Source organism: Schistocerca americana, chromosome 10 (assembly GCF_021461395.2).
Source record: "Schistocerca americana isolate TAMUIC-IGC-003095 chromosome 10, iqSchAmer2.1, whole genome shotgun sequence".
NCBI lineage: Eukaryota > Metazoa > Arthropoda > Insecta > Orthoptera > Acrididae > Schistocerca > Schistocerca americana.
Window position 1 is genome coordinate 71,317,671 of NC_060128.1, and position 23,491 is coordinate 71,341,161.

Genomic DNA, 23,491 nt, shown 5'->3' on the forward strand with positions numbered 1-23,491 from the left:
CATCCCTGCTTTGAATGGCATGGGTAGGTGGTAGGTGGTGGTGGTTGTGGTGGTGGTGGTGGTGCTGTTGTTGCTGCTGCTGCTTCTCCACATTGTTCCCCAATGCGTACATCGTTCAGCACATCCACATCAAGACTATAACAGCCTTCGATGTTTTGATGTGGTGATGGTTGTATATCCACACTTTGAGAAGAGAGACTGCATGTCTGTAAATTGCAAAACATTCTGAAATTTATTGCAATACTATAACTGAATGAAATGCATAACATCCCCTGAACAGTTGAGCATACTGAAGTTTTGTAAATAATGTAAGAGACAGTTACTACATAAGCTGAAATACTAAACACCTTTTTCCAAAGCTGTTTCACAGAGGAAGACCGCACTGCAGTTCCTTCTCTAAATCCTCGCACAAACGAAAAAATGGCTGACGTCGAAATAAGGGTCCAAGGAATAGAAAAGCAACTGGAATCACTCAATAGAGGAAAGTCCACTGGACCTGACGGGATACCAATTCGATTCTACACAGAGTACGTGAAAGAACTTGCACCCCTTCTAACAGCCGTGTACCGCAAGTCTCTAGAGGAACGGAGGGTTCCAAATGATTGGAAAAGAGCACAGATAGTCCCAGTCTTCAAGAAGGGTCGTCGAGCAGATGCGCAAAACTATAGACCTATATCTCTGACGTCGATCTGTTGTAGAATTTTAGAACATGTTTTTTGCTCGAGTATCATGTCGTTTTTGGAAACCCAGAATCTACTATGTAGGAATCAACATGGATTCCGGAAACAGCGATCGTGTGAGACCCAACTCGCTTTATTTGTTCATGAGACCCAGAAAATATTAGATACAGGCTCCCAGGTAGATGCTATTTTTCTTGACTTCCGGAAGGCGTTCGATACAGTTCCGCACTGTCGCCTGATAAACAAAGTAAGAGCCTACGGAATATCAGACCAGCTGTGTGGCTCGATCGAAGAGTTTTTAGCAAACAGAACACAGCATGTTGTTATCAATGGAGAGACGTCTACAGACAAAGTAACCTCTGGTGTGCCACAGGGGAGTGTTATGGGACCATTGCTTTTCACAATATATATAAATGACCTAGTAGATAGTGTCGGAAGTTCCATGCGGCTTTTTGCGGATGATGCTGTAGTATACAGAAAAGTTGCAGCATTAGAAAATTGTAGCAAAATGCAGGAAGATCTGCAGCGGATAGGCACTTGGTGCAGGGAGTGGCAACTGTCCCTTAACATAGACAAATGTAATGTATTGCGAATACATAGAAAGAAGGATCCTTTATTGTATGATTATATGATAGCGGAACAAACACTGGCAGCAGTTACTTCTGTAAAATATCTGGGAGTATGCGTGCGGAACGATTTGAAGTGGAATGATCATATAAAATTAATTGTTGGTAAGGCGGGTACCAGGTTGAGATTCATTGGGAGAGTAATTGGAAAATGTAGTCCATCAACAAAGGAGGTGGCTTACAAAACACTCGTTCGACCTATACTTGAGTATTGCTCATCAGTGTGGGATCCGTACCAGATCGGTCTGACGAAGGAGATAGAGAAGATCCAAAGAAGAGCGGCGCGTTTCATCACAGGGTTATTTGGTAACCGTGATAGCGTTATGGGGATGTTTAATAAACTCAAGTGGCAGACTCTGCAAGAGAGGCGCTCTGCATTGCGGTGTAGCTTGCTCGCCAGGTTTCGAGAGGTTGCGTTTCTGGATGAGGTATCGAATATATTGCTTCCCCCTACTTATACCTCCCAAGGAGATCACGAATGTAAAATTAGAGAGATTAGAGCGCGCACGGAGGCTTTCAGACAGTCGTTCTTCCCGTGAACCATACGCGACTGGAACAGGAAAGGGAGGTAATGACAGTGGCACGTAAAGTGCCCTCCGCCACACACCGTTGGGTGGCTTGCGGAGTATAAATGTAGATGTAGAAGGGATAACTTCTATTTAAATTACATTTTGTTATTATAAAAGTGGGGGGGGGGGGTGTTCTTTGGCCCAATTTCAGGGAAACTGAGGCAACTTTTTCCCTCTGACAAATTTGATCAAAATAGCTCCACAATATTTTCATTGCTGTCTTTCACACCTGAAGAAACTTGGGATGAATCTTAACACATTGAAAGGAATACTGCTTAAGAGATTAGTGTTGTTACAGTGGGTATGAATGCAGACAAAAGCCAAGAGCACACCAATATGCAAATTACGATGCACACAAAATCTGAAAGAATTCCAGTAATCCATAACAAATGGAACATTTGCTAAGAATGTCACAAAATGCTTCTGAATCAGTAAAAGGTACTAGTAAACAACCTGATAGAAGGAAGAAACCAGGCAGTGCTTGATTATTCTAGTGATGAAGACCTATCATAAGAACAAATTGCAGATGAAGTTCAGATGAAGACTGGGAATCATACAGAAGAAATAAAACCATATCAAAACCACAGAGAAAACTGACACCTATCCACAAGCAAATTAGGCCTAATCCACAATAGGGCTACTTTGCTCCAGTTTTTAAAAGGTTAAAAAATTTAAAAATTAATCCCTTCAGGGTTTACTATGGTTCTTAAATAGCTTCAAACAGAATAACCTCATTTTCAAAAGTAATTTTACAAAACTACTATCCACTACATGATTCTGTATGAATAGCTACGACAGTGGAGCACAGTATTCTAATTGCATTTTTAATATGTCTAAGACTCATGAAATTCAGTTTTTGTCTTAAGTAAATAGGTAACTAACCTCTTCACTTTCATTGTCCTCAGTCATGGAATGTTGAGTCAGGGCTATGGCTGTGCTTTTTCGTGGCAAGCAATGATCCGCCAAAAACATTAACTTCTCGTAATACCATAAAGATGGTTTGTATATCTGAAAAATTGTAAGTTCATATTAACATAGTAAAATGTACGTGGGAAAGCTACATCGTAATCCATTACCATTCAAGATTATGTGCTTTCAAAAATCGGGTGAATATTCAGTGTGATATTTCTAGGAAATAGTCTTAAATGTGTCCGATTTTTGCAAGTAGTAGGTTTCTACATTCAACACAAAATTCATAGTTTTGTACTTACGTCGTTCATCCCAGCGCCACTGCTTTTCGTTGATTTTACTTTGGCGTGCTCCATTTTAAACTGAGTTCGTAGATTGTGCATTTTGCTGTAGCACTCCTTGCTCGTCGTGTATGGTCGAACAAGACACACGGCACTTGCAACTCTTTCGAGTGCCTCTGCACGCAAGTGTTTATTGTAATAATTTGTGCTTTTCACGACGTACAGACACTGTTCTTCCCTATAAGCACATATCAAAGTTTCAATCGCTTCCTTGGACCACTGCACTGCCATTATTTAATAATTATAATTATAATAACTTCCTACCGCACCTCACAACAGCAGAAAAGCAACTATGAACAAAGGCTTCCAGCTCAAGCTTTCCGCGTCTGACGTCACAAACGAAACGTCTCATGATTGGCCAACGCAGGTCGCACGCAGGGAACCTTACAAGAAAAATAGCACCGGACCTATCCTGGAAATCTTACAAGGTTCCCAGCAAGGTAGCCCACTAGCAGACGACGGAACCCGCAAGGCAGCCGTCGCGCGAGCCAGCTCGGAAACGGGAAGCCTAACAGACACATCATTGTGGTCGAAAACCACTCGGAAGTGACGTCAAAATGACGTATATACAAACGCGCTGCACACTTGTTGACTGATCGAGATCTGTGGACGAATCGAGTTAGCGGGAAAAGCGTCTGCTTTGTTCTTCACTGTCATACTAACCGTGTATTTTGAGTGGTTGTGTTTTTGCTATCGAGCAAAATGTCTCAGGTGTATGAAAACATCTTTCGTGACGCTCTGAAAGATTTCAGAGTTCTAGAGGATGGCCTGATTTCAGGCTATTGTAATTCGTTGGAGGAGGTAATAATAATTTTATGTTAGAATTGGCTGGCAAAAATATGCGCCTTTAAAGACATTAGGAACTCTAGAAAATAACTTTTTTCTGCTGCCAGTTAAGATTTCATTTTAATAAAATTTACATGTCGCTTTCTGCGATCTGATTCCAATTTTTATGTGAGTTTTTTTATGTATTATGCAGTTTTTTCTTTGTTTTCGTTGTGAGGTGCTGCATTGTTACATTACCTTTACTGTAACATATACACGTGGAATATTGTGATTAATGATCGCTGTTTAGGAAGTTAATGGCAACTTTGTTTCAAAATTCGCCGTTTGTGAGTTCGTCATCTATGTATTACAGTAAGAGAAACTGAACATTGCAGCAGCTCAAGCACAAACGTCGTCTCGAGTAAATGGCATAATTTAGAAGACACACACATGAAAATGGGACAGGGCCTGGGAACAGTCATGCAAAAGGAAAATAAAAAGCAGTATATTTGCAGCTAATGTCATTGCCAGAGCGTGGGCTCTGCATTCCACATAAAAGTATCCTGCATTTGCCCAGGAATTTTACGTAGTTCTTTCTAATTGCAGTATCAGCTCCAGTGCATAAGTGCACAAATCCATTACTGTTGTTTTCTTTGCGCTGGCACTGAGCTGAATTTCATTGAGGTACTGAATTCAGAGATTAGCTAGAAAACTGTCTATGCAGGCATATGGAGCTCTGTAATTCAAATGACTGTAAGATCCTTAGTTTCTCACCAAAGTTTCAGCAAGGTCAGTGACATCAACTATGAAACAACTTTTTTCATCAATAGCACTGTAATGAATGCAATTTTATGCAAATGTTGCAACATGACCATGTTTGGCCTCCCTACTGAATTCTGAGCAAAGGTGTATTGTTGATGGATGCTGCATGAGAGCTTTTTGTTCAGGATACCATTGCTCAGTAATAACTGTCCGCTTAATTAATACATGTTACGATGTTTCAACTATTACCACTGCTTAGGTGGCTGCTTAAGTATGTGTGGATAATGTTGGAACTCTATTGGGCTTGCTGGATTATATTGGTAGACAAAGTCTGTCAGGATCTAAAATTTTCTCAGCACCACACTGAAATTTTGATGGTAACGTAAGCTGTTTTAGTCTTTAGAAATGCTCATTAGTGAATATGGGTCCTCATAGCGTATAGAATGTTATGACACTTTGAAGCCCTCAAAGTTAAACTTCTCTTACAGGTGTTCTTTCACATCTACACTCTTTTCTTATTGCCCTGCTAGATTTTATTTTAATTTCTTCTATTGATCTGGATTTTACTGGAGATGATGTTGATGGGAGTGAGTTATTAAGTCATTTATTTATTTTTCTTAGTTTTTCCTCTCACAACATAGGACTTGGGATGAGGCAAAATGTCTTCTGGATATATTATCTCAGTTCTTCTGCTGGATAGTGTTGACTTCTCGAGGAGGAGAAATGTTGAGGTCTGCATCTATAACCTTGTCAGGAATACCAATTGTAGAAATAGATGGCAAATTATTTTTAAGTTTGGAGTGTATCAGTCAAATAAGCCTTAAGTGCTGTATTATTTCTGTTGGTGATAAGGAGGAATTCTGGCTAACCAGCCCAGATCGTGATTGATTTTGCTCTATTTGTCATTAGATAATTTCCTGTATCATACAATAACTTAAGTAAGACTTCAAGACAAGAAGTCATAGCTTATGGCTTGTATGATGTGGCAGAGTATGCAAAATTATGCTGTTTTTTTTTTCATATGATGATTATGCAGAATCATAAGTTGTGGTCTTTGAGGGGAGTGTGTCATGTACGTAATGGAAGTTTCATGAATTCTGTGAGCAATTTGTCGTATCATGCTCTCTTTCCCAGGTCTTTGTCACAGATTTCAATCCCTTTGCAAATTAATGTGCCAAGATGCTTGCAGATTTTGTGATTAAGCTTAATGGATGTTGTATTGAAGTAATGTAGTCAGAGGTCTTCCACTTTTGTTAAGAGTTTGACGGCTGAAAACTTATATTTTTCAATTGTAGGAGAGAAATCTTTTTGTAATTTTTACAAAAACTATTTCATGGATGTATTAACCAGTTTCAACTTTCATCAGTTGTACTGGGTAATTTTGATTGGTGATTGTCTTATTCTTAGTATATAAAACCTGGAATTCGTAGTATGCATAATTATTATGCTTAATAAAGCTTTTGTTGACATAAGGCAAGGTGTGCTTGAAATGAGGTTAACTGAAGCACTGATCAGTTAACCTCAAAACTAGGTCATTAAACTTCATGTGCGCTTGGAAAATATTTTTCATCATCATAATCACAACTGAAAGAACATTTTATGGTCACAATTTTAACTGAAGTCAACAGTAACATAATTTGTGGTCAGTGAATAACAATGGAATAAAAGCAAAAGAGCAAACAAATGAACTCCCAATTTTGTTAACTCATCCATGGTTAATAACATAACACTTACTTTAGCTGTCAAAAACATCAGATGTGATGAAAGGCTGTGTACATTAAACAACTGAATTTTGTAAAGCCTAAAATTTCCCTCTTCATTCATGTTTCCCAGTTAACCTGCAGTGTAGTTACCCTCAGTTTATGCTACTGGTCACTTTATTCTCAGGTGGAAACACTTCTCGATCAGCTGAAAACTGTGGGGTTTTCATACTGCGTGAGAAGTAGTCGTTTTGAAGAGCCATCTTCAGATGTTATGAAAAGTAAGTGGACTGCTGCATTAATTACTTTCTGTGGTTTACCATTTTAGTTGGTATATGTATACTTGAAGGAAGAACTTAGTTTGCTGGAATTAGGGATAGTATATATACTTTAAATGGACATTTCTTTCTAAGCTGCACTAACAATTGATGGAATTGACTCTTTTTGTTATTGTTAATAGTTGTTGTGATATGCAAGGCAGAATTGTATTAATAATTTTCCTCTGTGTTGACTTGTTTGTCATTTATCCATTTTCACAGCCATACATTCAGTAATTTTTACACACTTGCATTTGATAAAAGGCTGATTAAAATTATTAGTTGGTTGACAATTCCTGTCAGAGCTGGTTTCATCCAGAGTGCTGAATGCGTTAGGTCCAAACTATCTCTGTTCGCCATTTTCTGACTGCCACAACAACTGATCAAACCACTTCCATTTTCTTGTCGACTTCCTTTCTCGATGTGTTTGAACGCCATGCAATCATTTGCTGCCTTCAACCAGATTGGCCTTAAACATTTTAAGACAGTAGGCGTAACTACCTATCCTAACAATATCTTTATGGTGCTAGAGCTAGCTTTAGCATCGTAACATAATGTGAAAGGCTGATCTGGTTGGAGGCAGCACATGATCGTTGGGACCAAATAATCTTACATTAGTGTAATGTAGAGTGGTAGCGTAGTGCAACAGATAAGAAACATTCCTGATCCATATACAGTTGTGGATTTGAGTCTTGACAGATTCTTTGATATTTTTTATACCAATATATATCAAAATTACTTCATTATTTTTATTCAGTTAATAGGTTTGGATGCAGTTTTATTTCTAACACTCTGCTGTGTCATTTTCGACATTGTATTTACTTTTTAACTCCTTATATTTCTTCTTCATATCATTATTTCATTTGAAATCAGCTTGTCACCTATAACATGTAACTGAATACAAACCAGGACTGGTCATCAGTTGGTAATTTGGCGGTCCATGCAGCTTGTGTGAGGACAGTTTCAGGTGCCATAATTAATGAAAGGAAGAAATTAGTTTGTTTTAGCACTGAAATACAATTTTTTTCCCTTGAGTTTGCTTATAGAGAATAGCTTCAGCTAGTTTCCTGCCACATGCTTAGTGTTGGATGTTTCACCATCAAGCCAGGCCAGGCAACAGCATTAGGCGTGAGGCTCTGCTGCGACTGCCCGTGGTCAGTGTATTAATTGTTGTGAACAAAGTACGATTAACAGTTCTTCTGTAGAATGCTGACAGCCATTTTCTAGGATATATTGCACATCATGTTACGGTTAGGTTATCAAATGAGTTTAAATTCTGGGCTATAAAATGTCGTATCTGCCACAGTTATGCCATTGGTCACTCCAAAACCAGTTGTCAGCAGAGCATGTCATATTCATGTTATTTTATAATGGCCACTTCCAACACTGCACAGAGTTACATGTATATGTCTCCCATCCTTTCGTAATCCCAACCTGTGCTCTGCCTGTACTGAGCTAAACCTACTTTTTTTAACATGAAAATTAAATTGAACAGCACTTGCTGAGTGACCTGCTCTGTTTGTTGCCTATAATACAGCAGCAGCCGGTGTGCTAACACTTCAGCAACAAGTGACAGATGCCAACTAACAAATAATTTTAATTAATCTATACTGCTGTGTTCATGTTGAAATGGTTTCTATGGTTTTCGATAATTGTGGTGTTGATATGTAAAACAGTAGTCAGCTCATTGAACCTATTGACAGGCATGTTTAGCTTTATTGTCTTCCTAGTTAGGTTTATTTTTTGTAATTCCACATTTATAGTAATTACATTTTTCTACATAAGTGTTCTTCACATCTCCTTTGTTTACAAAGAATATTAATTCCACATTTATTGGAACCACAATAAAGCACTTCAGTTGCCCGAAATCAGTATGGTATCCTCATTGCACATGGCAGACAGTTCCATTTCTTTGATAGATACGTGTGACATCCTGTAAAATTTTGCTCCAGTACTATGTAAAGTAGATAGACAATCTGCTTCCATCAGTTCAGAACTTTGACAATACCTATCAAATGAATGAAATGTTTTCTCACATTGTATTTAGTTAATTAACAATAACATATGTAAATTATTTAACATTTCTGTGAGAAATATATTAACTGTTCCAGGTAAAACAAAGCATTTCTTCAAGCAAATGCAGGGACATGTCCCTATCCCCTTTTTTGGTTGTGCATTTGCAGTGGAGAGTGTGTGGTCAAGGCACTGTGTTTTGGGGCCAAAATACTATAAAAGTAAAGAGTCTAGTGTACCTGAGCACTTGGTAATATCATGCTGTGTTAGGATAGACTTACTTTCCATAAAACAAGTTCGTTACAGGGAAAGTTTATTAAATAAATTTTATAGTAGTTCTTTACCCTCTTTAGGAAGACCATGTGACTCCTCGTAAGAGATTGAGGATCATGGATACTAGAAAATCCAACTGCCCAGCAACTTTAAATATTAAGTGTATAAGGGTGTATCCTGATTACAGTATGCACTCAGCAACTGAACACAGGGATACCAAAGCAAAAGTAAGTATCCAGTTTGGGTTCTGCTTGGAGAAAATTTTATGTGATCAGTTGACAATATACTTTAAAATCTATTGTTTTTAATGCTCTTAATTAAATAATTGATACATTTTTGTCTTACAGGTTCTTGCAAGTCTACAGAAAGATTTGGCATTACCATGCCCGCCTACGAGCTACCTACGTTATTATTTGACTGCTTCCCCAGCAAGTGCACACACACATGCTACTGAAAATGTTGAAGCAAGTGGGTACATACATCCTTCACTTGTAAAGGAAATCAAAAACTTAGTACTCAGTGGAATGACATCTCTCAAAGTCATTAAGTTGGCTCTAGATAGATTTGTTGAAATCAATTTCACTGGGACACACATACCTGGTCAAATGAATACTACCTTTTACCCCACAGAGAAAACTATTTACAGTCACATTTATCGGACCCTTTATGGTACGAATAAAGTATTGTTTGACGAGACTAGACTGCAGAATCAGGTTGATGAGTGGCACAAAGACTCGAGCAATCACATGATTTAGTATAGACATTGTATGCGAGCCAATGGAGAAGTGAAACCATTACTTTTTTGCTATCAGAGCAGTTGGCAGAGAGATCTTTTGAAGAAGTATGGGGGTAGTTGTTTGTTAGATGCAACATACAAAACAACAACATATGATATTCCTTTATTTTTTATAGCTGTGAAGAGTAATGTGGGCTATTTGGTTGTCGGGTTTTTTTTTTCCATTCAGATTGAAAGTGCAAGATCCATTCATGAAGCACTAGACATTTTCAAGGACTGGAACAAGGATTGGAATCCCCTCTATTGGGTTACTGATTTCTCGGAGTCGGAGATAAATGCAATTGAGCAAGCAGTCCCTCAGACAAAAGTTTATTTGTGCCTTTTCCATCGAAAACAGCCATGGGGAAGATGGTTGAAAAAAAAAAAAAAAAGGATAATCTACGTGTACCAAATGACATGAAGACATTTCTGGATATGTGGCAAGAAATTTCAGAATCACCAACGGAGAGAGAATTTAGAGATCGCGTAGAAGAGTTGCGAACGCATGAGGTTTCTCGGAGAAACGAGCGTGCATGGCCATACTTTCAACAGCAATGGCTAACGGTATGTGAAGGATGGGTGAAAGCGTATGAGGACAAGGGCAGATTTGCAACCATTGACACTACAAATTGAGTTGAAGCCATGAACAAGGTTGTAAAACATTTTTTCCTTAAACACAATTCAGACAGGACTTTAACTGGGGTTACTAAGGTTATAATAAACCAGTTTCTTCAAAGCCTAGTTAGAAAGTACTGTCTGCAGAATTCTGCCATCAAAGCTTATAACAAAGATGTTCCACTGTTTTTGCATAAAAAAACAGACAAGATTGTGAAACATGTCATGCAGCAATATGCATCAGCGAAAGTTGAGTTAACTGCAAGATCAGTGAGTAGGTGATTGGATGGTTCATTTTGTGTGGAGAGTGCAAAGTCCAAAAACTGTAGTTATGTTGTAAACTTTGATATACCAGATTGCACATGTGAAGATTTTCGGAGATATAAATACCCATGCAAGCATTTCTGTGCAATCTTTATTTTTTACCCAGAGTGGGGTTTTGATAAAATGCCACAAAGTTATAAGACTAGTCCATTAATCTGTCTTGATGAAATGTATGGGTGGGCTTTAGAAGTGGCTCTTTAGTAATTTCATATGAAGGCAGTAGTAGTGACGAAGCTGTTGAGGAGGCAGTTGAAGCAGCTGAGGATGCTGTCGAGGTTGAGGAGGCTGTCAAGGCAGCAAATACAGATGGTCTTGTTCAGACCCAGAATATTCCTTTGCAGCAGTTTGAAGCAAGGGAGCTGTGTAAACAGATTTATAATCTCACATACAACTGCAGCAACAGCAAAACATTACAAAAAGTACTTGAATCACTGAGCAACTGTGGGCAAGATTTGCAATTAGCAAATCCTGAAGTTGGTGGTCTCCCATTAGCAGTGCCATCAACTTCCAAACAATAGCGAAGAACGATGCCAAAAGCCTTAAGAGATCTGTCTTAAACACATTATAACTTTCCATTTGAAGGGTAAGAAATGACGGTTTATTTGAATTTTAGATAGCTCTTTGTCTATGTAAAATACGAATAAGCTCCGTCATTTCTGATCCTCGAGATGGAATGCTATGAGGTCTTTATGTTGGTCTCTGCTTTTAAACTTTGTTGCACATTTGAATTTCGAAGTAGCAATAGATAAAATATTATAAAAAGGATAGTTGCTACATTTGTGTGTGTGTTTGTGAGTGAGTGTGCGCGCGCGCTTTTTAAAAGGCCCTTGTTGCCCGAAAGATAAGTCCGACAGTATTTTTGTTGTGCCTTTCTGTGACTCAGCATCTTCACTATTTGGTGAGCAGCAACAACTATCCTTTTCATAATATTGTTACATTCCATCCTGGATTTTTCGTTGTTCACCAGAGAAAATATTTTTCTGAGGAATTAAACTAGATGATAGTGTAGAACTTGCAAATTTTTTAAAATATGAAGTAAAAGACTTTAACTTTAAATTAGGTTAATTCAAATATGGGACAATGTTGAGAATTGAAAAGGTGGAAAAAATAAATAAGATATATCTTAGTGGCATTGAGATGTCGTATGACTGATGGAGAAAAGATTTTGCATTTCTTTTTCCAAGTAAGAATGCACTTGCTCTCACTTGCTTCAGTACATGTCTAGTGATTCACGTGAAACAGAGAAAAAGGTAAAGACTGCCCTGTTAATGAACATGTGAGATTGCCCAGTATCACTCTGACAGAAGTGTGCTGTTTCCTTGATATGGTATCTGGTCAGCAATGTCATTGGGACCAAATGAAGTAAGGATTGACTTTTTTTATTTGCTTTAGAAGCTTAATGCGTATCAGTTACCTACATATTGGATATCTACCACCTTGGTTCTAATGTTCTTAATAACTTTGCAGAGCACACACAAGCAATTACTGTTACTGGAATACCAGTAATGTTTATTAAATTCAGTTATAAAGTAGTTCTGGGCATTGCAGCTGGTGAGCAATGTCATTGGGCACCAAAAGAAGTGAGTACTAAATTTTGGAATTGTGCCTTGAAAACATGTGTATCAGTTGTCTTCATGTTGCATAACTCAATTACTTGTTGTTAATTTATTTGTTAGGTTCAGTTATGATGGATTTCTGGCCTTCAGTCCATGGGAAAATTCACACCAGATTGCATCAAGACTGTTATATTCCAAGGATATCTTGGAAGACTGATAGTATTCCTGGAGGAAAACAATCCATATAGTATTTCACGTGTGTATCAAACTGCCATTTGTTGTGGCACATAAATGTTTGCAACTAGATTGTAATTTTTGACAGGTTTCTCAACAATCCAAGAATTTCTTGTAATGAGAAGTAGACATAGTTGCTTGGGTAAAGGAAATACAAATCACGGTCAATACAACTACCTTATTAACTTTCCACAGATAAATATTTTTCACTACTGCTACTTAAAAATTCAAATGTGTGACAGTTTGCTTACAGAACTTGGCATAAAGATCTCCCTTATTTGTATTTTTTAGATAGCTCTTATTGTTTGATCCTTCAAATGGAATGCTATGACCTCCATGTGATCTATTCCTTAGTAGTTAATAATCCATTAAGGCACAAATATATGAACATTACAATGAGAGGGGTCTTTATGCCAGGCCCTGTAAAAGTAATGGCATCTTACTTAATATTATTGTTGGGAATTTGATGGTACAGCTGTGGGGAGACCACAAATTTCAGGGTTTGCTAACTGCAAATCTGGCACACAGTTGCTGAGTGATTCAAGTACTTTTCGTAATGTTTCACTGTTGATACAGTTGTATGTGAGATTATAAACCTGTTTGAACAACACCTTCACTTCAAATTGCTGCAAAGAAATGGTTAAGGTATCAGTGTGATGCTCTATATGTGTTTCCTCAATTGTGTCCTCATTGCTACTATCTTCATGTGAAATTACTGCAGACACGCTTCTGAAACCAAACCTGTACATCTCGTGAAGACAGATTAATCGGCTATTCCTGCAGCTTTCTGGCATTTTATCAAAACCCCACTCTGGATAGAAAATAAAGATTGCACAGAAATGCTTGCATGGGTATTTATATATCTCAAAATCTTCACATGCGCAGTTTGGTAGAGCAAAGCTTACAACATAATTACAGTCTTTGAACATTGTACTCTCCATACAAAACATTGTCCAACTTCACATTCACTAATCTTGCAGTTAACTCAACTTTCCCTGGTGCATATCACTGCATGACATGTTTCACAAACTTGCTTTACAAAAAAAAAAAAAAAATGAAAAAACAGTGGAACATGTCTGTTACGATTTGATGGCAGAATTCTGCAGACAGTACTTTATAATTAGGCTTGGAAGAAATTGATTTCTTATATCCCTAGTATCCCCATTGAAGGTCCCATTTTCGGAAAAAAAAAAATGTTTACAATCTTGTTCATGGCTTCAACTCCACTTGTAATGTCAATGGTATCAAAATTGCCCTTGTCCTCATAAGCTTCCACTCACTTTTCATGTGCCAATAGCCACTGCTGTTAAACGTACGGTGATGCATATTCGTTTCTATGAGAAGCCTCACTATCTCTTTTGTATGATCTGTAAATTCTCTGTTGGTGATTCTGAAATTTCTTGCCACATGCCCAGAAATCTCTTCATGTCATTTGGTATATATTCAGCCATCTTCCTCAAACCTGTTTCAGACTGAAAAGGCACAAGTACACTTTTGTCTGAGGAAATGCTTGATCAGTTGCATTTATTTCAGACTATAAGAAATCAGTAACCCAGTAGATGGGATTCCAATCCTTGAAAATGGCTAGTGCTTCAGGAATGGATCTCACATTTTCAACTTGAATGAAAAAGAAATCCAAATAACCCACATTACTCTTTACAGCTATAAAAAAATAAAGGCATATCATGTGTTGTTGTTTTGTATGTTGCATATAACAACTATCCCTGTACTTCTTCAAAAGATCTCTTTGCTAACAGCTCTGATAGAAAAAAGTGATGGTTTCACTCCTCCATTGGCACCTATACCATGTTTGTAATAAATCATGTGATTGCTTTATTCCTTGTGCCACTCGTCAGCATAATTCTGCAATCTAGTCTCGTCAAACAATGCTTTATTTGTACATTACAAGGTCCAATATGTGTGAATATAATTTTTTCAGTGGGGTAAAATGTAGTATTCATTAGACCTGGTGTGTGTGTCCCAGTGAAATTATCAGTAAATGTATCTAGAGCCAAATTATTGGCTGTATGTCATTCCATCGTGCACCTGAGTTTGTATTTCCTTTACAAGCTATTGTTAGCATGTGTGCGTGCTGATTTGCTGGAGAAGCAGAGAGATAGTCTTTCAGCTATCTTTGAGACATTTAAAGGAGGTGCTTTAGAAATGAGTGTCCTGATTGATATGAAAAACAGTTTTCAAATTTTCTGTACAAACTGTAAACAGTTCCTCAGTTGGTGACTGTGGAAGAGATTGCCATAGCCACATTATTGATCCACTGTCAGGTGGTAAACCTAGGATTTCCTTCCAGTATGAGCCAAGTGAAGTAAAACTGTGGTTGGAGAAATGTTTTATATTCTTAAACTGAGTATTTGTAACCCATTATGTTGGATTGCAGTTCATGTGTCAACACTTAAAAATGTTTAGTTCTTCACTGATGACATATGATACAATTTCAATTTTTAAGGCTATTCTGTGTCTAGTTAAATTTTGAATTATCCATTTAAGCTTATTTTTTTGCTGTGTGGCAGATAGATTTATGTTCATGTAATATTTTTAACGTTGATTGTGGTAAGGTGTAATCATATGTAAATGCCCAATAAAATAGATCGATATTTATATTTTTTGTTTCTGTATAATAATTCTGTAGCTTGGTGGCCTGAGTTGTGTGTGTGTGTGTGTGTGTGTGTGTGTGTGTGTGTGTGTGTGTGTAAGATATTATCATTTCATGGGAAATGTGGCAATAACAGATCAGAAATTGTGTGCAGAATATACCTAATTATAAACACCTGTAAGCGGCTAAAGGTCTGGGATTTCATAATAATTTCATTCTTAGAGAGCTGCAAGATCACGAATGGTATCTGTACAGATACCAGCTTCATATAAATTAATAAGGTTTTTACTGACTATTATTCACCAAAGCCGACAAAACAGGCTGCATTCAGTAGTAGTAGTACTACATAACGGTGATACTTCAGTACAACTATGAACCCTTTAACTGGTTTAGATCAGCAGGAGCAAAGTATATTCTTCAAGGTATGTTTCACATGCAACTAAGAAACCTTTGCCTTGAATGTCATGTGATTTTGCACTCTGCTGCTAAGTTTTCCTTTTAGATTTATTAAATTTCTTAAAGAGGCTTCTGTTACAAACACTAGCAATCCACATAGGTAACATGTGTGACTGATATTCCTTATGTATCACAACCTTATTTCAGTTTCACTCTGTTGTTGCTGGTAACTGTTATGATGGAAGAGTTGATTTGTGCCACATTAAGGAAGGTTAAGAAAAAAGTCATTTACAAACTCGTGAAAAGGAGGCAGGGTTCCCCAAAAGTATAAAGGTTGCCATAAGCAGTCACTTTTGTTGGATTAAGTTATTTCCATATCCTTTCTGGATATTTAAGCCAGCTGCATCCTGTTGTAGAGATAGACTAACCAAAACCCTTAGTGTTATATCAACAGAGCAGAAAAAACTTTATTAAATGCACAAAGGACTGGTAACTACCTTCATGTATGGACCACTTTCCAAAAAATACACTGTGTCAAGGCATTCAGATTGTACATATTCTTTCTGAATATTTTTATTGTAGCAGGAAGAATGGGGATTGTTTAACTTACCTTTAACCTAAGGTACATTAGATTGTGTATAAAATTCATCAAAAGAGTAAAGTTGGAATATGGGCTCTTATTTCAACTGTTTACTATAACGAGAGAAATTAGAGTACAATATTATAAGAGACAGATGAAGACTAGGTGGGAGATAGACTAAGAGAATAATTTCACATGGTGATGAAAGACCTGCACTCAAACAAGGCACCTGGAGTAGACATTCCCTCACATTTGTGGAGATCCTTCAGACAGCCAAGTCGAACTATTCCATGTGGTATGCAAGATAAGAGACAAGTGAAAAACATTCACGTTTCAGAAGGAAGTAATAATTCCTATTCCAAGAAAACCAGGCACTGAAAGTTGGAAATATTACAGAACTATCAGTGTGGCAAGTCTTGGTTGTAGTTTGACACAAATTAAGTAAGGTATAGTGGACAAACTGGTAGGTGCCAACTGACCTCAGGAAACATTACTTTGGTATCTGGGAAAAAGTAGCAACACATGAGGCAGTATTGGTCCTACGAAAAATCTTACAAGAGGATATAGAGAAAGCTTTTGACACTGTTGGCTGGACTATACACTAGGAAATTCTGAAGGTAGCAAGGATAAAATACAAAGACTAAAATTTGCACACTGATGTAACAGTAATGTGTAAAGACATGAAAAGTGTGCAGTCCTTGGGAAGGGAGTGAGACCGGGAGTGAAGTATTGTAGAAGGTGAAACCACGACTTGCAGACGTATGTTTAAAGGGGTGTTGTTGCTGTTGCAGAGGAATTAATTTAGTGTACAATCCTTACTGTGATCTGTATTACCAATGTTTTCAGGGGAATGGAAATATTAAAGTAACGGTATACAAATTCAACAAAGGTTTTTAACTAATCAGTATCATCTTCAAGCTCTGATTCAACATGCATTTAATATGCTTCGCTGCATATCATGGCACTGTCTGTAGCTCTCGCCAGTTCATTACACACAATTCGAAGATTCAACAGTGGAACGAAAGACCTGACATAAAAGTAGGGTTCATTGAGTGATTGGATATGACAATTGTTCTATCCTGACAATATTTTACATATAAATTATAGCCATACGAGTTGCTTATCAATTGAATTGGGTGTACACAGGTATGATCAACATAATAAACCCATAATAAATATCACTGGTATCTAAGTTCTCATCTTAGCAACTGAAACGGCTACACATCTATGCTGATAACTGAAGCCATGTTTAACATCCTCAGATGTATTTTACTACATTAGATTCAGTTCTCATTCTATAGACCCAAAAATGAGATGGGTTTCTTGGATATGGAATATGTCAAAGTACAACATAAAAAACAAAGACCATCTGAATATAACACTTCCCTGATCATGTCAGGATACTTTCAAGATATGTGAATACATAACAGATAAACTGGGACTGCCAACGTTTACAGAATTAATACTCAGAATGAAACAGTTATGCACTTTTAACAAATTTATCATACACACAACACCTAATCTTAACTGTTGTAAAACCAAATCCAAGACATTTTTACTTAAGCTGGTCTAACAGTCCCTGTTACGATATTCATTTATAGAGGAGCCACTTGCCTAAAAATCTTTCAAACTCTGTTTAAACTATGCTGTTTCTGAAACAAACTTTTTAATGGTAGCTGGCAATTTATTGAAAATGTGTGTTCCCGTAAACTGGACTCCTCTTTGGACCAAGGTAAGCAATTTTAGGTCTTATTGTTGCTAGTATTTTACTATGTGCTGAGCTATTGTCTGGAAATAAACATGTTATTTGCAACCAATTTCTTTAAGGGATAAATATACTGAAGCATTGGTTAGAATATCCACTTCCTTGCTCAGATTTGTACATGATTATATGGAATTTACAACACAATTAAGTCTTATTACATGCTTCTGCAGTCTAAAAACTTTTGCTCGGTTTGACGAGGTACCTCAAAATATGAAAGCAAATGAAGTAAGCAAGTGTTTTTTCGATCTCCTACATCTGACATCATTCCCATTGCAAATACAAACTTGTTTAGGTGCTTCAGCAATTTTGTGGCACACACCTTTCCTAACTGAGTTTATTACTATCTGACATCATTCCCATTGCAAATACAAACTTGTTTAGGTGCTTCAGCAATTTTGTGGCACACACCCTTCCTAACTGAATTTATTACTGAGTTGTAACCCGAGAAATTTAACACTGTCAACTGCTTCTATCTGCATGTCTTTGTACATTATACACATCCTGGAAACAAATTTCTTACTGGTTCTTATCTGCATATAGTGGGTCTTTCCAAAGTTTAATGACAGTAAATTACTTCTAAACCATTTGTCAGTGAAAATTTGATTAGTAGCAAGTTCTAAATCTGTACTTGACTTGCTATTTGTTACAATGTTTGTGTCATGTGCCAACAAAACAAACTTAGCATCTGGCAATTTAACAGATGTCATTACTGTAGACAGGAATAAACAACAGATTCAGGATGGAACCTTGAGGAGCACCACATGTAATTACTTCCCAATCAGACGAAGACTATTTGCTTACTCTGCATGTATTTGCAGTGACACCCTTGTTTCCTTTTAGTTAGGTCAGACTCTAACTATTTTGCAGCACTGTCAGTGACATCACAATATTCTAATTCTCTTGAGAGAAAGCTGTGATTCATAGTCAAGGGCTTTCGACACGTCACAGAGAATGCCAGTAGCCTCTAACTTGTTTTCTTATGAATTATTCCCACTGTATGTGCAAATACCCTTCTCTATATCAGTAAGCATAAGGAACCCAAACTGTGACTTGAATGATATATTGTTTGCAGTCGGATGCTTAAGAAGATGCTTAGAGACAACCTCTTCATATATTTTTGAAGACGCCAGCAAAAGTGAAAATGATCAATAATTTGATAGTATCTCTTTAATGCTCTTCTTGTACAGAGGCTTAACTTAGGCATATTTTAGCCAGTCTGGAAATGTTCCACTGATAAGAGATTGATTACACAAATAATTTGAGTTACAACTCAACTCACATGAATACACTTTGAAAAACTTCCCTAGAATACTTTAAGGATTTTATGATGGATGCTGCTACTTAGGGAGAAGTGAGTGTCATTTCCAGTTTACTGAAGTTATTTGTAGGGAGTGGTCTCAGATGTTCAATTGCACTGTTAACTGAACCTGATAACTTGAAGCTGTCAGTAACAGATACAAAGTACTGTACCTATTTAAGAAGTTTGCAACACTACATGCATTTGTTACCAATGTCTCATTTACTTTAATTTGAAGTGTTACTGGAATTTTCAAAATTCAGAACCTGTATGTATCACAGCATCAACAACAAGTTTAAATAACACAAGGCTTTATTTCAATAGCAAGTCAAACTGCTACTTAATTTACAGATGGCAGCAGAAATGATTTTCTTTCACTGTTACCTGTAACGCAAACAGTAGCCTGTCTTCCTAATCACAGTTAATGTAACATAGCTGTTACTGTAGTCTCTTTAAATTTGGTCATCTTGTCAGACTGTTACAGGATAACAGATGCATTAGCATTAGTAAAACAAGTGTTTTCTGGAGACAATTTCTTAATCAAAACTGTGTAGCACAATAAATACCTTCCATCTCTCAGTATTTGAACATATGAATCAAATCTACAGTTACTCTGCATTATGTGTTGCAAAATGTAGATGTATGCTCTCACAGTAAGAATGGTTACAAGAATACTTTATGGAAAGCTTCATAGCGTTCTGTTGTTTGTAAATTTTTAGTAAAATTTTCCAAAACTGAAGTCACAGCCATATGAGAAGAAAGTATACGACCTGGATTCATATACAAAATGAAATATTTCATTCAGCTATGAAGTGTGCATAGTTAAATTGCCAGGAAAGTGGAAATAATGTGAAAGGTTTAAGACAACACTCTTTGTAACACAGCCTGTCATTTACTCTTCTTTCTTGCTGAGTGAGCTATGCACCCCATAGCAAATTGCCTTGTTTCTTATGCACTCAATTACCCATTCTTCTTAAATCATATATAGTTTGTGTGACACTGCATGGCACAACACACAAGTATTCTTACTAATTTAACTGTGGTATAATGAACACAGGAAGTAGTTTTATAAAGAATTTTATGTTGCCCTTGGACGTTTCTTTCATGGTCCTTTAATGCCGCTTTTGCATGATCAAAATTCATTTGTATGATCATAGAAACTATTATTAATATAAAAGATTAGCTGTCCTATGTATAACCAAACAACTACCCCTTAAATGTATAACAATGCCTGCTTCTTCTGAAAAGTTGTTTTCACAATTAACTGAGAAGACGGCAAAAGGCATTAACTTCGTGTGAGGCATAATTTAGAAAACATATCTATTTTTTTTAACACAAGTAACAGCTCTTGGTAAACCAATATTTCATTATAACTGCACTGGAATCTTACGTATCCCAGGAAATGAAAATTTATAGCCTTATCACGACACTATTCTTAACAGTTTGTTTTTTCCCCCAGTATGAGCTGCGTACTCGACAACAAAAGTTATTTCTCGTAAGCAATGGCAATGTTTAGTTTCTCTCAACGGTTATACATGGTTTATGGAATGTGTAACGGAAATACTGCATTTATTATTTAGGTGTATAACATTTTATGCTACCTATTTGGCCCTCGACAGAATAAGCAGATCAATCACAGCATGGTCAAGAAACAGGTAAAATCCGATAAGCTGAGAATCCGTACGATTTATTTACTTCTACGTAATTTATAAATACATTTCCATTTCTCCGCTACAGTGTACGTGCGATAACAGCCACATTTCCTTCACATTACGGTCACATATCAGCGGATCACACTCGTTTCAGGACGATTCAGCAGACACGCACCGACGTTTTAATTTTAACATACACTCCACTCTCCAGAGTCCAGACCCAGTGTGGTCCGAAAACTTACACCTAACTCAACTCGACCACGGATCTCGATACTCGACAAGTGTGCAGCGCGTTTGCGTAAACGTACGTCGCTTCCGACTGGTTTTGGACCACAATGATGTGTCTGTTAGGCTTCCCGCTCGGAAACTTACAGCGAATCTTGCTCCGTGTGAGACGGGCTTTAGGGGAGAGCGCGCAGTTCATGAAGTAAAGCCACCACGGCCGCGTTAACCCTTTCGCTGCTACAAAGACGTGCTCCCTGCATTCCGCGCTGTGCGCGATTTTGTCACTGCACTGCTCGCCTGTGCAGACACATGGTGTTCCCACTGCATTGACACACTTATCATTCGATTCCACAAAAACTATTTGGCCCAAAAATGAGATTTTTACATGTATTCTTGACTGATACCTCACCCCCATAAATGACTTAATTTTGTTTCGATGTTCAACGCAGTTATTATGCAGCATTAGATGTAGTAAACCATTGCACGAAATTTTGAAGAGTTTGCACAGGTAGAAGTCCATAGCGTATATTCCCGTATGGTCGATTTTAGTTGCCACAATGTTGAGAATGAAATGTGGACGAGATACCTGTATAACAATATATCATTTAAGTACCACATAGGTGTCGTATGTAATATTGAGAAATATTCTGTCTTTCGCGACTGTAGCAAAAGTTTTATTTACACTGAGCTTTATTTTAAAGCACTTCAGTGAATCAAAAGGAAGTAGACAAAATACATTAAACAAAAACGTGGACTTACAAAAACATTAGGACTTGAATATACCGTCTATCAGTGAAGTGCTCTCAGCTATGTCAAATATAATTTTTGTGTGTGGCACACACAAACATCATTTATTTGTTAAAACAATGATCAGCCAACACAAACGTTGAATATTGTGTTACCGCAGCACGAAACCACGAAAGGTGACTTGGCAATTGAGGAGACAAAATACTGTCCACTGAAGATGCTTCAAAAGAGAGAAAAGCATCTGGTCTAAATAAGTCGCTTATTACAGTTGCAGAAGAGGAATATATTTCAGTACCATTGGTAAAACTGCGACTGTGGAACGAAAACAAGAAAGAGAAGATGAGTACCATTGTGTATGTGCCATACCTTTCATTGATTGAAGTGCTTTAAAATAAAGCCAAACACGTCCGGTGTAAATAAAACTTTTATTACAGTCGCGAAAGACGGAATATTTCTCAGTATCACATACGACACCTATGTGGTACTTAAATTAAATGAGATATTGTTATACAGTAAATTTTATATGAAATTTAGGTATCTTGTCCACATTTCATTCTCAAGATTGTGGCAACTAAAATCGGCCATACGGAAAGTATACGCTATGGACTTCTACTTCTGCAAACTCTTCAAAATTTCGTGCAATGGTTTACTACATTTAATGCTGCATAATAACTGCGTTGAACACCGAAACAAAATTAAGTCATTTATGGGGGGGGGGGGGAGGTATCTGTTATATCCTAGCCAGTAATGCCACCCGAGCCCGCTGCCAAAAGGTTGGCAGCATCAAAGTCCGGACGCCGTCCGCATAAGCAGCGCCAGCGAGACAGGAAATCGCCGCAAGGCTGCGCGCGCCACCGCTGGCTTCTGGCTTCTTAAGCGCTGCTGGAGTCGCGAGCGCTAGGACAGTTCTGTATTCGCCGCTCAGTTGTATACTCGCCACCGAATTGTGTACTTGCTAGTCTGTTGTGTGTTCATCGCAGCAGAGTTGTTGTTTGTCGTCAGCCGACGCTGACCTAGCCGCTCCGACTCGAACTAGACAGATTCTGTAGAAACGGAGTTCACGACCTTGTTTCTGTATCTTCGTTAATAAAGATAAGTACCAACTTTTATTTAATCTGAGTGTTTGGGCTTTCATCTTTCTGTTCACTGTTCCAGCGGACCGGTCGGCCCGCTATTAAAAGTGTGGCGGTGACTTCGTAAGCCGTTCTACAATGAATTGCTTGTCGCTACAAACACCGCCACAAAAATGGCGACGAGGACTTCCGAACTCGTGTGCAGGACTGGTTCTATTTGTTTCTGGTTATACTAATTATAGCGATAAACTTTTGGGGGCTGGTTTAATTTGTGTTCACTATGTCTGCCGAATTACAACAGTTGATCTTGTTACAGAGTCAGCAAATACAAAGTCTGGTGGAAGCGATCGCCAAACAAGCGGCTAATCCTCCAATACAAAAGGAACAAGCACAGGCAGCACCGCCGTTCCGTGCTTTTGATGCATCAAGAGAAGAATGGCGAGAATATTTCGCGCAGTTGCAGGCGCACATGACAGTCTACAAAATCACAGGTACTGAGCGGCAGCTTTACTTAATTTCCACTGCAGGCGTGGAAGTCTATCGACTACTTTGTAAGTTGTTCCCGGAATCCCAGCCAGAAGCTTTAAACTATGACGTTGTTGTTAACAAGCTTGCTGAGTATTTCGAGTCGCGAGTTCATGTGGCAGCAGCCAGATTCAAGTTCTTCAGATTAAAGAAACTGCCAC